Below are 12711 nucleotides of genomic sequence, written 5' to 3'. Positions count from 1 at the left end.
CTTGATGAACGCGAAGGCCATTCAATACCGTGAGGCAAAACACTGTTGCCAAGCACCAGAAGACTCCATGTCATGACTGGTCCAAGGGTCAGTCTCTTTCCCTGTCCTGGTCCAGAAGTTGGAGTCGATCTAGAGTTTGATCATCGTCATACTCTAAATCTAAAGGTAAGTCAAAGGAAAAACATAAAAATCCAAGCGGGACTCTGCCCTCTTCCCAACACTTAGTCCTGAGAAGGCACAAGAGTGTTGCCATACCTCTTGATCTCTCGCTCTCGAAGTCGATCAATGTCGAAGTCAATCCTGTAACTTGATCCGACACAACCAGAGTTTGTGGGCAGTCTGTGACACTAAGAGATCCACAAGTTCCGCAAGACCAGAATCCACGCAGTTCAATAGGTGCCAATACTTACTCCACTCACAACAGACAACAAAGTGCCCATTGTGCTCTCTGACTTCGAGGCCATGATGGGTTTCTCTTGAACAGCTACCTTTTCCATCTGATATTTAGCATCCCACCTCTGCAAATATTTTTTGTTTGTGATGGATTCAAATAATGACTGCTTGAGATGAAATTGGTTTACCATATCAAAAAGAAAACTGGTATGTTGACATCCGATGCCTGTGATCTTGACTCCTCTCCTGAATCCGCATTGTCTCACCATCTGGTCCCATCACTTGAAAAAATGCTTCTCTTGCAATGGCAATGTGATGGTAGCCGAGGTTCTCGACCTCCAGCTCTCCACCTTAGATATCAAAACCAATGTCCTGACCGAAGTACTCCAGCAGGGGTAAACCACTGCGGGACCCCTACTGCTTTTCGAATAGACACTCACTGATACCATACTAAGGGCCTAGGTCAAACCTTGCACTGGCCTCCAGTAATTCACTAAGTTGAGGTGCCACCAACCTGCCTTTAGAGACCCTGGCATTTTGTCTACAAACCTCTCTCCTCTGAGCATGATGCAGGCTTCAGACTGTCTGACAAATCCCAATTCTTTTCTGACAATTCCCACGTATAGGGATTCCAAGAGAGTGAAGATATTTGGGAAGAGAGTATTTTCTTCCACTAATTTGGCCTTTAGTCCGTCAATGCCAGTTTTTTCCTCACCCTCTCTGCTTGGCTGCTCAAGTCCTGCCAGGCATCTTGGAAGGCCTTCGCCCTGTCGTACCCCAAGCCAGAGAAGACGACTGAGACGCTCTCAGATTCATAGTTCCTTGCAGACTGGATACAACAGATTACATTGGGTGAGACATTTTTACTGGTGTCGCAATCCATCTCCATGTCTGGTTGCAGTTGACAGGGTTGTTAAGAAATGGCCAACCGTACCCTATGGACATGCCCTTTAACTAGACTCTCTTCTCTGGACAAGGATGAGTTTGCTCTGGAGCACAAAAAGAGCAGGGCCACAGCACGCACCCTGGGCTTATCTGCTATGCCTCACCAGCTGCATCCACCCTATTGTTTCTTTTGTGATCTCAACTTGCGTATCTTATACAGACAGCCACTCTAGCCCCAGCAGGTTGCCAGATATTTTACGATTGAGACAGTGGCCCACTGAACCCACTGTCTGGAGCAATGTGCCAGTCAGTCACCCTCACAGCCCCTCGTGCCAAACTCCTTTAGCCTACCCTTAGTAGAGCTCAGGCACCTGGTTGGAGGCCGGATCCAACAATTCTTACTGGCCACAACATCCGATAGGATGTCTTCAAATTGTCCAGAAGGGGTACTTCCTACCCTACATGGCTACTCTGCCGCACTTTCCACCATCTCCAGAATGATTGACTGAGGACCATCTGTCTCGCTTTCGGCAGAAATTGCAAGTCCTTTAAGCCAACAGGGCTATCAAGAGGATGCCATGGCTGTTGTCACCACTAGTTTCTGGTGCCAAAGAAGTACTGAGACCATTGACCTATTTTAGACCCGCACCCTCTCAATACCATTCTCTGCAATGACCAGTTCAAAACGCTCACTCTGGCCCAGGTTTTATCTGCCCTCTGGTGTGGATGGTCACATTGGATCCTCAGGATGCCTATTTCCATATACCTGTAATGCTGCCCCATCAGCGCTATCTACAGTCTGTGGTGGAACAGGAGCATTTTCAGTTTGCTGTACTCCCTTTTGATCTCTGCCTTGGCCCTTGGGTGTTCAACAAAGTGTTGGCAGTGGAAGCAGCATATCTTCTGAGGCCATGACTGGCTGTTGAGGTAGGCTCACCCCTCTTCAAGAACCACCAAATGACGGCGAACCTGCTCATCTTTGCGATTCACTGTCAACATTCCAAAGGTCACACCTAACACCTTAGAATATCCCCTTCATCTGAAAGAGACCTGTTAGTGATAGATTCCTTACCTTAGAATATCCCCAGGCGTCAGACTGGATTCGGAAAGTTTTCGTCAGCAGTACCCCTGTCCGTCGGTAGGCGGTGTCGTGCGGCTCCGCGTACGTCGCTGGCGTCGTAGCCACCGAGATGACGTCGTTGGAGCTACTTAGACACGCCCATGCGCGCTGAAGTCTGTTCTGTACACTACTCTTCCATGCCAGGAACGCAGAGCCATGCCAGAGACAGACTACTGGTGCAATGGAACTAGGGCCCTAAAAGGGATGACCTGAACCCTAGATAACAGTTTGCAGAATGGGGAGGATGGGTGGGCGGTAAGGAATCTCTCACGAACTAATGTCTCTTTCAGATATATCGTTACACAAGTAAGTAACTTGTGCATCTGAAAGAGACATGTTAGTCATAGATTCCTTACCTTAGAATACATACCCAAGCAATACCAACCCCGGTGGTGGGTCTCCGAAGTGAAATCACACCAGAAAGTCACGAAGAACCGACCGGCCAAAGAAGCAGTCTCTCCGGACCTGACTGTCAAGGCAATAGTGCTTAGTGAAAGTATGCAGTGAGGCCCACATAGCTGCCTGACAAATGTCTTGCAGGGGGACACTGTGTCCAAATGCTGTAGTAGCTGCTGTCGCCCTGGTAGAATGGGCACGCAGTCCCACCGGAGGTTTTTTTTAGCCAGAGAGTAACAGGCTTTAATGCACAGGGCAACCCAACTGGAGATAGTCCGCTTGTGCACAGCCCGGCCTTTCTTGGCGCCCACGCAGCCAAGAAAGAGCTGGTCATCCACCCGGAACTGTTGTGTACGGTTGAGAGAGAACGAAGCGCATGTTTTGGGTCCAGACGGTGGAGCCTCTCTTCTTCTCTTGAAGGGTGTAGAGGCAGAAAGAAAGTGGCCAGAGTGACAGTTTGACCGAGATGAAAGGCAGAGACGACTTTTGGTAGAAAGGAGGGACATGGTCGAAGTACATCCTTGTCCGGATTAATCGCCAGGAAGGGAGGTTTACAGGAAAAAGCCTGGAGCTCACTCACCGCTGAGCAGAAGTGATTGCCACCAGGAAGACCGTTTTCAAAGTCAATAACCGCAAGGGACAGTTATGAAGAGGCTCAAAGGGTGCGCACATCAAGTATGTGAGAACCAGGTTCTCTTTGCTCTGGCTAAGCTCTAGATAGGACTTCTCTTTAAGCAGGACACAGCAGGCACAGTCCCCTTATTTTCCTAGCCACCAGGTGCAGTCCATGTCTGTGCAGCCTCGCTTCACTAGGAACTTGGTGCAGCAGGGCAGCCCTCCTTCGGTCGAGATCTGGGTGCCAGTGGTGTCCTATTTATGAACAGAAAATGCCCTCAGGGTAGGATGGGTTTGGCGGCCATTGGGCTACCAGGTTTCCTCCTTCTTGATGAACACTTCCTGGGACATGTGACATCTGGCTGCCCCCGGATGTACCAGTCTGCCCACTCCTAAGATGGCAGTACCCTTCTCTCTGTGTACCGTGCTATCTAGCCCAACCCAGAGTTGTGGCCTCTGAAGAAACGGTTTTGAAACGGATTTACCCTCTTTTCCGGGTTCCAGTTAATCTGCCTAAACAATAGGGCTGCCACTCTCCCAGGCATTCTCCGTTTGCGTTTTAAGGTGGCTTCCGTTTTTAAACACGCCTTTTGGGCTAACACATGGTTGGCTTCCTGCAGGAGAGAGAACATCTCTCGCCAATGCAGGCCCCTATTGCCTCCTTTCTTAAAATTCTTTAGAGCTTCTCTCCAGGAGGGCAGAGTGCTGTCTCTGGTTTAAACCACAATCAGCACCGTTCAGGAGTTAGTTTAGCCGACGAGTTGGTGTGTAACCTTGCATGGGCGGCAAAGTCTTTACACAGTAAAAACAAGTTTTGTGATTTTACTGTCACAACACGTACAATACATATTCTGCCCATGAAATATGCTGCACCCTGCCGTAGGACTTGTTAGTCCTGCCTTGGGGGTGGCTTACACATGTTTCATGGAGACGGTAGACTTTGCAATGACTCTTAAATGGCAAAATTGGGCTAGCAGTTTGAAACTACCCTTTCACTCTGCAATGGCCGACTGGGAGACTTTTTACCTTTGTCACACCCAGGGTGGCACCCGTGCTACTATCCCTGGGGTGATTAGAACTTCTTGGCCCGGAGTACCCTGGGTCCCATACACTAGGGACTTACAGGTATGTAAGCCTATGTCGATTGGGTATAGCCAATGTAGCATTCACATTTTGGGGTCAGGGCTCTAACACCGGGATCTGGTTAGCAGGCCTCAGTGCTCTGAGTCGACAAACTAGCAGCATCGGTCAAAAAACCTGGGCGTGTCCATACAAAAAGAGGTATTTCCGTGCAGCCCCTCTTAATACTGATGCTCTACTTGACCTCTATAATTGTAGTAGCTTAGACTCTTTTCCTAAAACTGAATCTATTTCATCTTTGGGTCTCCTCAGTTGTTCGCAGGACGCTAGAGTTGTTAAATTTGCAGTTGTCGAAGTTTCAAATCAAGGCAATCTTAATAACTAGGTTTTTACAATTTAGGCTGTTCACAACCCAGACAGTATTGCCATTTAACAAGGCCCTGACTGAGGGTGATGCAAACCATTTTCAGCACCAACTGATCTGCCTGATTGCTCAGTGATTCTTATCTGCTCCTGGATGGATTCTTCTAATCGCAGACTTATCTTTGGAATATGCCCAGGCACCAGACTGGATCCGAAAGATATTATCATTGCTTCTGCATGTCAGTAGTTGGTTTGCCGTGAAGCTCCATGTTGACTTCATTCCAGCCTTAAAGTGACAATTGAACCACATACAAGTGCCACCCTTGTGTGTCAATGTCTGTTCTTGTTTTTCCGCACCTCCATTTGCCAGGATTTGCTCCCAACTTCGTCAGTTGACAATTTGTTCTTACAAATGTGTATTTTTTCCAGTGTGATAAGGAACTATCCCCTCCTAAATCTACAGGGTTTAAGCCTTGTAGGCACAGTTGAAAACTATCCGACAGATCCCCCACGAAGTGTGCCTCAAGTATTTGGGTTCAGAGCATGACTTGAATTCTCACGAGGAGTGTGCCCTTATGACTCCGTAGGCGATCTGGGATTGTGAAAGACCCACTTCTGCTCAAAGCAGAGATCAAAGACCTGTTCCTGCCCTCGGAGCCATTTCGATGACTCGTCCTTGTCGTAGTTCAAGCCTTTAGTATGCCGAAGTGGCAGTACAAGAAAGCCAAGCAGGATTAGTCTTAGTCACTCTATTTTTAGCCTGAGGAGCCGCAAGGACATCATGGAGACTCGTATCCTCTCTCCGTTTTCTGCCAAAGAACCAATTCTGCAACTGATCCTAATGCACTCGGCAACGTCTTAACAGATTGAGGCCTTTAGAGAGGCCATGCTGCGAATCTTTGATCTTCTTGCTCCCTCTGGCATGCCTTCTGGCCCCAAGGATCCACAGAGGCCTTCAGTTGGGTTAACTCCCACAGTGCTCTCTGTGGTCCTCTCTCTCTGGTCCCCTCTCTCTCTCTCTCTCTCTCTCTCTCTCTCTCTCTCTCTCTCTCTCTCTCTCTCTCTCTCTCTCTCTCTCTCTCTCTCTCTCTCTCTCTCTCTCTCTCTCTCTCTCTCTCTCTCGCTCTTTCTCTCGCTCTCTCTCGCTCTCGCTCTCTCGCTCTCTCGCTCTCGCTCTCTCGCTCTCTCGCTCTCTCGCTCTCTCGCTCTCTCGCTCTTTCTCTCTCGCTCTCTCGCTCTCTCTCCCCCCTGCCCCTCCCCCCCCCCCATGGCTTGGAGACTTACCCAGACACTGAATTGCATTCTTTTCCTAGGCCATTAATGAAAATGAGTCTCCTTTGCTGTGGACATGAGACTGACAGCTGCTGACTGTGGAAGTGAAACCCTGACAGACTTCTTCTGAGCCTTTTTTACTATTCAATGAAGCCCTGACAGACTCTCTAATGGGCATTTTATTAAAGCTTGGGTTTTGCCGACTGGTAAACAGCCATGTTGCTAGGCTCCACAGACAGGCACTTGCTGACCCTGACTTCGACACCGCACCATATACTAGGAGGTTTGAAAGTTCAGGCTTTGACCAGCACGGTGAACCCGTTCTTTTCCTACAACTCCCCCAGACAGAGTTAAAACAGACTAAATGTTTGGGAAACTGATGTGTTCGAGGCATATGAGCTGCAGATTGTACACTTAGCATAGATCGCCATCTGGTGTTGGGCCCGGATGTTTGCAGTTTGTTTTTGTTCTTTGGACAGTCTTTGGAAGTCACGAGTTCGGTGACTCCTCCTTCGGTCCGTACTGCGCATGGGCTTCGGCTCCATCCTCAGATTGATTTTTCGGCCATCGGGCTCGGATGTGATACTTCGTGCTCCGTCTTCGAACTTCTACGGTTCCAGCCTCGACGGAAAATCCTCGTTCTTCGAGTTTCTTCATCTATCTTCATCTCTCGAAGTGGCACTTTTCTCCATTCCACACATAGGCACCGGCCTTCGGGCCCTCCTCGACTCCGGTCCCGGCCGATGGAAAGGACTCCGTTCAAAAAGTGCTCAAAATGTGGGTCTAAATTTCCCCACACCGACCTCCATCAGGTGTGTAACCTTTGCCTCTCTCCAGAACACGAGGCTAGAGACTGCCCCGCCTGTAAGTCTTTTCGATCAAAAAAGACCATCCGGGATCGAAGAGCTCGACGCACCATGGCGCACTCATCGACCGCGGCTCCACCGGACATCTTCGGAGACGACACCGGAGCTTCGGGGCAACAACACACCGAGCAGGAGGAAGATGTTGTCAGCGCTTCCGAGGCCGACGACTCCGACCTGGAGGACATCACACCGGCGCAGAGGGTCGTGAGTACTCTACCCCCTCCCACCCCCGCGCCCAAAACCAAAGAGACTCAGGTTACACCCTCGCCTGCAGGCCTGGGTAAAACCAAACACGCAGCTTCTATCCCCCCACCTTCGGGCCCGGTGTCGAAGCCTCACAAGTCTCACGGCAGCTCGGGCTCGAGCCAGCCAACGCCTGGTGCCGATAAACACCGTTCGGCACCGAAGAAAGTGACGCCCAGCTCGACTCCGAAGCCACCGGTGCCGAAGCCTGGACTTTCGGTGCCGACAAAACACAAGCACAAATCCCTCGGCACCGGCGCCGAAGCCTACCTCGACGCCGAAAAAACCGGAGGCTCCAAAACGGCATGGCGCAGGGAAACCACCCAAGTCCTCGGCTCCGAAAACATCGGCGCCAGCGGACGATTCGGCGCCACCGGACCTTTTTTCTCCAGATCCTTATCAAAAAACCTTATCAAAGGATCCAAAGACTGGGCTATTAACTTAACTATCAAGAAAAGACGTCTTGACACACCAGCTCCTCCTCCACCGCCCAAGCAGAAGGACTCTGCCACATCTCCTCTGAGTGCCCTCCCCACCACCTCCTCCTCCTCCACCTCTTCCACCTCCTCTCCCTCCCAGGTCTCCGCCACCCTTGCCTCATCATTCCCGACCCCGTCCCCAGATCCGGATTACGGGGATCCAGATTATGACCCGGCGGACGCCCCAATGGACCCCACACCACCGGGGACCCCAGACCCATGGGAAGATTACCAAAACCCTGACATACCGGATGTGCCTCAAGATGACCTCTACCCATCCAGGCCATCTCCCCCAGAGGACTCACTAGGGTTTCACCACTTAGTGCAGAGAGCAGCACAATACCATGGGGTGGAACTGCATAGTGAACCAGTGGAAGACTACTTCTTACTGGATACATTTGATATTCAGGATAAGTCCACAGCCATCTTGCCCATGCTTAAGGGTGTCACCAAGCATGCTGCAGAGGTGTTCAAAGACCCTGTCAGGGCCAGGGTCTTAAACCCTAGAATAGAAAAAAAGTACAAGGCGGCACCCACAGACCCTACATACATTAAGGGCCCTGCTCCATTAGATTCCCTAGTTGTGTCCACAGCTAGAAAGCGGTCTAACTCCCAGTCCTCAGGTGAGGCCCCACCGCCAGATAAGGAATCGAAACTCCTAGATGCGTCTGGTAAACGCACCGCCTCGCAAGCCGCGAACATCTGGCGCATTGCGAATACACAAGCACTGCTTGCGCGTTATGACAGAGCACACTACGATGAGCTTGAGGCTCTTATGCAGCACCTCCCGGAAAAACACAAACGTAAAGCTCATGACCTGATACAGGAAAGAAAGCTAATTACTAACACCTCCATTAAATGTGCCCTCGATGCAGCGGACACTGCTTCTAGAGCCATAAATACTAGTGTCCTGCTTCGTCGTCATGCCTGGCTCAGGATCTCAAGGTTCAAGCCAGAAGTCCAGGCATCCATACTAAATCACCCCTTTGACCAACAAAATCTCTTTGGGCCAAAGGTAGACGAAGCATTAGAAAAGATGAAAAAGGACACAGCAAAGTCTATGGGGGCGTTACAATCACAGACCCCTAAACGCTCCTTTTGGCGTTCATCCTTTCGTAGCACAGGTAGAGGCTACTCCACCGATAGCGCCTCTACCTCCTACAAGTCCCCTCCTCAAAATACCTTCTCGAAGGGCTACCAAAGGGCTGGATACAAGGGCAACAACAATAAGGGCAGGGGCAAAACTAACACCACCCGTTCTGCCACCCCGCCCGCACAATGACTCCCCTTCCCTCCCCCCAGACCATCCCACTCCGGTCGGGGGCAGACTGCAAAACTTTATCCACGCATGGGAGTCCATAACATCGGACAAATGGGTGACCCAAATTATTCGGTCAGGGTACTGTCTCGAGCTAACATCTACCCCGCCCAATATCCCACCAAGGCACCGTCCAATGTCTCAAGAACATTCCACACTGCTCAAACAGGAGGTGCTCTCCCTCCTCCAAAAACACGCTATAGAGCAGGTCCCCGTCAATCAGCAAAATCTAGGGGTCTACTCTCTGTATTTCCTGATACCAAAGAAAGACGGGACCCTGAGGCTCATTCTGGACCTCCGGCCTCTAAATGCATACATACATTCAGACCATTTCCACATGGTCACCCTACAACAGGTCCTCCCGCTCCTCTGTCAAGGAGACTTTCTCACTACCTTGGATCTGAAAGACGCATACTTTCACATTCCAATACACCCTTCTCACAGGAAGTACCTCAGGTTTGTGGTGGACGGTCAACATTACCAGTTCACAGTTCTCCCCTTCGGGGTCACCACCGCACCACGGGTGTTTACCAAATGCCTAGCAGTAGTAGCAGCACACCTCAGACGTCAACATATTCACGTCTTCCCTTACTAAGACGACTGGCTGATAAAAGCCGCGTCCTACCACCAATGCGTGCAACATACAAACAGCACCATCCAACTGCTCCACCAGCTAGGCTTCACTGTGAACTACCAAAAGTCCCACCTCGAACCATCTCACACAAAGCAATATCTCGGGGCCACTATAGACACCTCCAAAGGTATTGCCTATCCAAACTCAGCCAGAATCGCAAGCATACAAGCCTTGCGCCAAACGTTCCTTCCTCAGCACTCTTCCAGCGAGAGTGTTTATGAAGCTCATAGGGATGATGGCATCTTGCATCTTTATAGTGCTCCATGCAAGACTCCACATGCGTCCACTCCAAGAGTGCCTAGCACAACAGTGGAACCAGGCCCAAGGACAGCTGACGGATCTGGTGTTGGTGGACGACTGCACCCATCACTCTCTGCAGTGGTGGAACACCACAAACCTTTCCAAAGGGCGGCCGTTCCTGGACCCGGTTCCTCAGGTGATTCTAACAGCGGACGCATCGCTCTCCGGCTGGGGAGCGCACCACCTACACCTCACAATGCAAGGTCTATGGACGCCACAGGAAAAGTCGCTCCACATCAACCATCTGGAGCTCTTGGCGATCTTTCTAGCCCTAAAATCCTTTCAAAAACAGATTTCAGCCAAAGCAGTCCTCATTCGCACAGACAATATGACTGCAATGTATTATATTCAAAAACAGGGGGGGGACACACTCTCCCCAGCTCTCCCGCTTAGCCCAGAGCATATGGAGATGGGCAATTCCTCAAAACATCTTTCTCCTGGCACAGCACGTTCCAGGCGTACAAAACACCATGGCAGATCTGCTCAGCAGACAAACGCAACAACTACACGAATGGGAACTGCATCCACAAGTTCTTCGCCCATTCTTCCACAAGTGGGGGCATCCTCAGATAGACCTCTTCGCCACCCACAAAAACAAAAAATGCCCAAGCTTCGCCGCCAGATACCCACACCCGTTGTCCAAAGGCAATGCGATATGGATGAACTGGTCAGGCAAATTTGCATACGCCTTTCCACCTCTCCCGCTAATTCCATTAGTGGTCAGGAAGCTACAACAGCACTCCCTCACACTCATTCTGGTAGCCCCAACATGGGCCAGACAGCCGTGGTACACCACACTATTACAGCTATCGGTGGTACCACATCAAAAACTGCACCTGTCCCCATGCCTCCTAACTCAGAACCATGGAGAAATCAGGCACCCGGACCCAGCTCAGCTCAACCTTGCGTGCTGGGTCCTGAAATCTTAGAATTTCGGTACCTTAACTTTCCCCCTGATTGCATGAACATTATCAAGGAAGCCAGACGTCCTACCACTCGAGCATGCTATGCCGCAAAGTGGAAGAGATTTGTTGTTTACTGCCGTAACAATACAATCAACCCTTTAGATGCATCCATACAGCACATCATATGCTATCTACTCCATCTTCAAAGGTGTAACCTGGCATATTCATCCATACGCCTACACCTAGCAGCGATTGCTGCTTACCTACAAAACAGACAGCATTTATCACTGTTCAGAGTGCCCGCTATTAAAGCCTTTATGGAAGGCCTTAAACGAGTAATTCCTCCCAGGGCACCACCTTCCCCTGTATGGAATCTAAATGTAGTTCTTACAAGGCTAATGGGTCCGCCCTTCGAACCAATGCATAAATGTGAGCTACAGTTCCTCACCTGGAAAACCGCTTTCCTCGTAGCTATCACTTCCCTTAGAAGGGTTAGTGAAGCGTTTACTATACAGGAACCCTTCTTGCAAATACATCACAGCAAAGTGATACTTCGTACAAATCCAAAGTTTCTGCCCAAGGTCATTTCCCCCTTCCATCTCAATCAATCGGTGGAATTACCTGTTTTTTTCTCGCAACCTCAATCTGTTGCGGAAAGGGCTCTACATACACTTGATGTTAAGAGGGCTTTACTGTACTACATACAGAGAACACAACCTTTCAGGAAAACTAAACAATTGTTTGTTTCCTTCTCTCCACCGCATAAAGGCAACCCCATCTCTAAATCAGGGATAGCTAGGTGGATTGTAAAGTGCATACAAATTTGCTATCAAAAGGCAAAAAGAACATTATCTGTTCCACCTAAAGCCCACTCTACTAGAAAGTTAGGGGCTTCTATGGCTTTTCTAGGGAACATACCCTTAGATGACATCTGCAAAGCAGCCACATGGTCAACGCCACACACCTTCACAAAACATTACTGTGTAGACGTGCATTCCAAGCAACAAGCTAGTGTGGGCCAGGCTGTACTAAAGACACTATTTCAAACCGCTGCAACGGATACCGGTGGTCACCGCTAAGGTTGGGTACTGCTATATAATCTATGCTAAGTGTACAATCTGCAGCTCATATGCCTCGAACGGAATATGCTACTTACCAGTATGCATCTGTTCTTGGCATGTAGAGCTGCAGAGTTGTACACGCCCAACCGCCTCCCCGGCTACCTGTATCCGTTCCAGTCCATCTTATTTAGATACAACACACATGGGTTTCTCACTGTTATTACTACGCTCCATCATTTCCCTGTTGGCGAAAAACAATCTGAGGATGGAGCCGAAGCCCATGCGCAGTACGGACCGAAGGAGGAGTCACCGAACTCGTGACTTCCAAAGACTGTCCAAAGAATAAAAACAAACTGCAAACATCCGGGCCCAACACCAGATGGCGATCTATGCTAAGTGTACAACTCTGCAGCTCTACATGCCAAGAACATATGCATACTGGTAAGTAGCATATTCCTTTCTTCAGCCAGTCTAGCTCTCTGATGAGTGAATGTCAGTTGGTTGATTGGGAGATATTCCCATGCTTTATGGTAGATGGTTGCAAGAGATTTCCGGTAGTCCCCAAGAAATTCCTGGTCAGCCTGACTCAGAACGTTGAGGATGGTCAGGATGCAGCCAAATACATCATCCAATTAGGACTGGGTACAACAAACTGCTTGGGCAGGGTAATCTGCTCTATTGTGATGCTTCGCTCTCACGCTTGAATGAGATCCAATGGCTTCTTTGGTAGACATGCCATTCAACTTCACCTGTTTGGTGAGAAAGACCGTTAAGTATTTGA

General features: G+C 49.7%; 1 protein-coding gene across 1 annotated transcript in view; it reads left to right on the top strand.

Annotated features, from left to right (window-relative positions):
- The window catches only part of ZFC3H1 (zinc finger C3H1-type containing), an 844920-nt gene that overhangs the window by 798440 nt on the left and 33769 nt on the right, over positions 1-12711 (top strand). The gene's annotated exons all lie outside the window — the stretch shown is intronic.

This window comes from Triturus cristatus, chromosome 4_1 (assembly GCF_964204655.1).
Source record: "Triturus cristatus chromosome 4_1, aTriCri1.1, whole genome shotgun sequence".
Taxonomy (NCBI): domain Eukaryota; kingdom Metazoa; phylum Chordata; class Amphibia; order Caudata; family Salamandridae; genus Triturus; species Triturus cristatus.
Note: the sequence above shows the minus strand (reverse complement) of the source record. Positions and strands in the feature narration are given on the sequence as shown.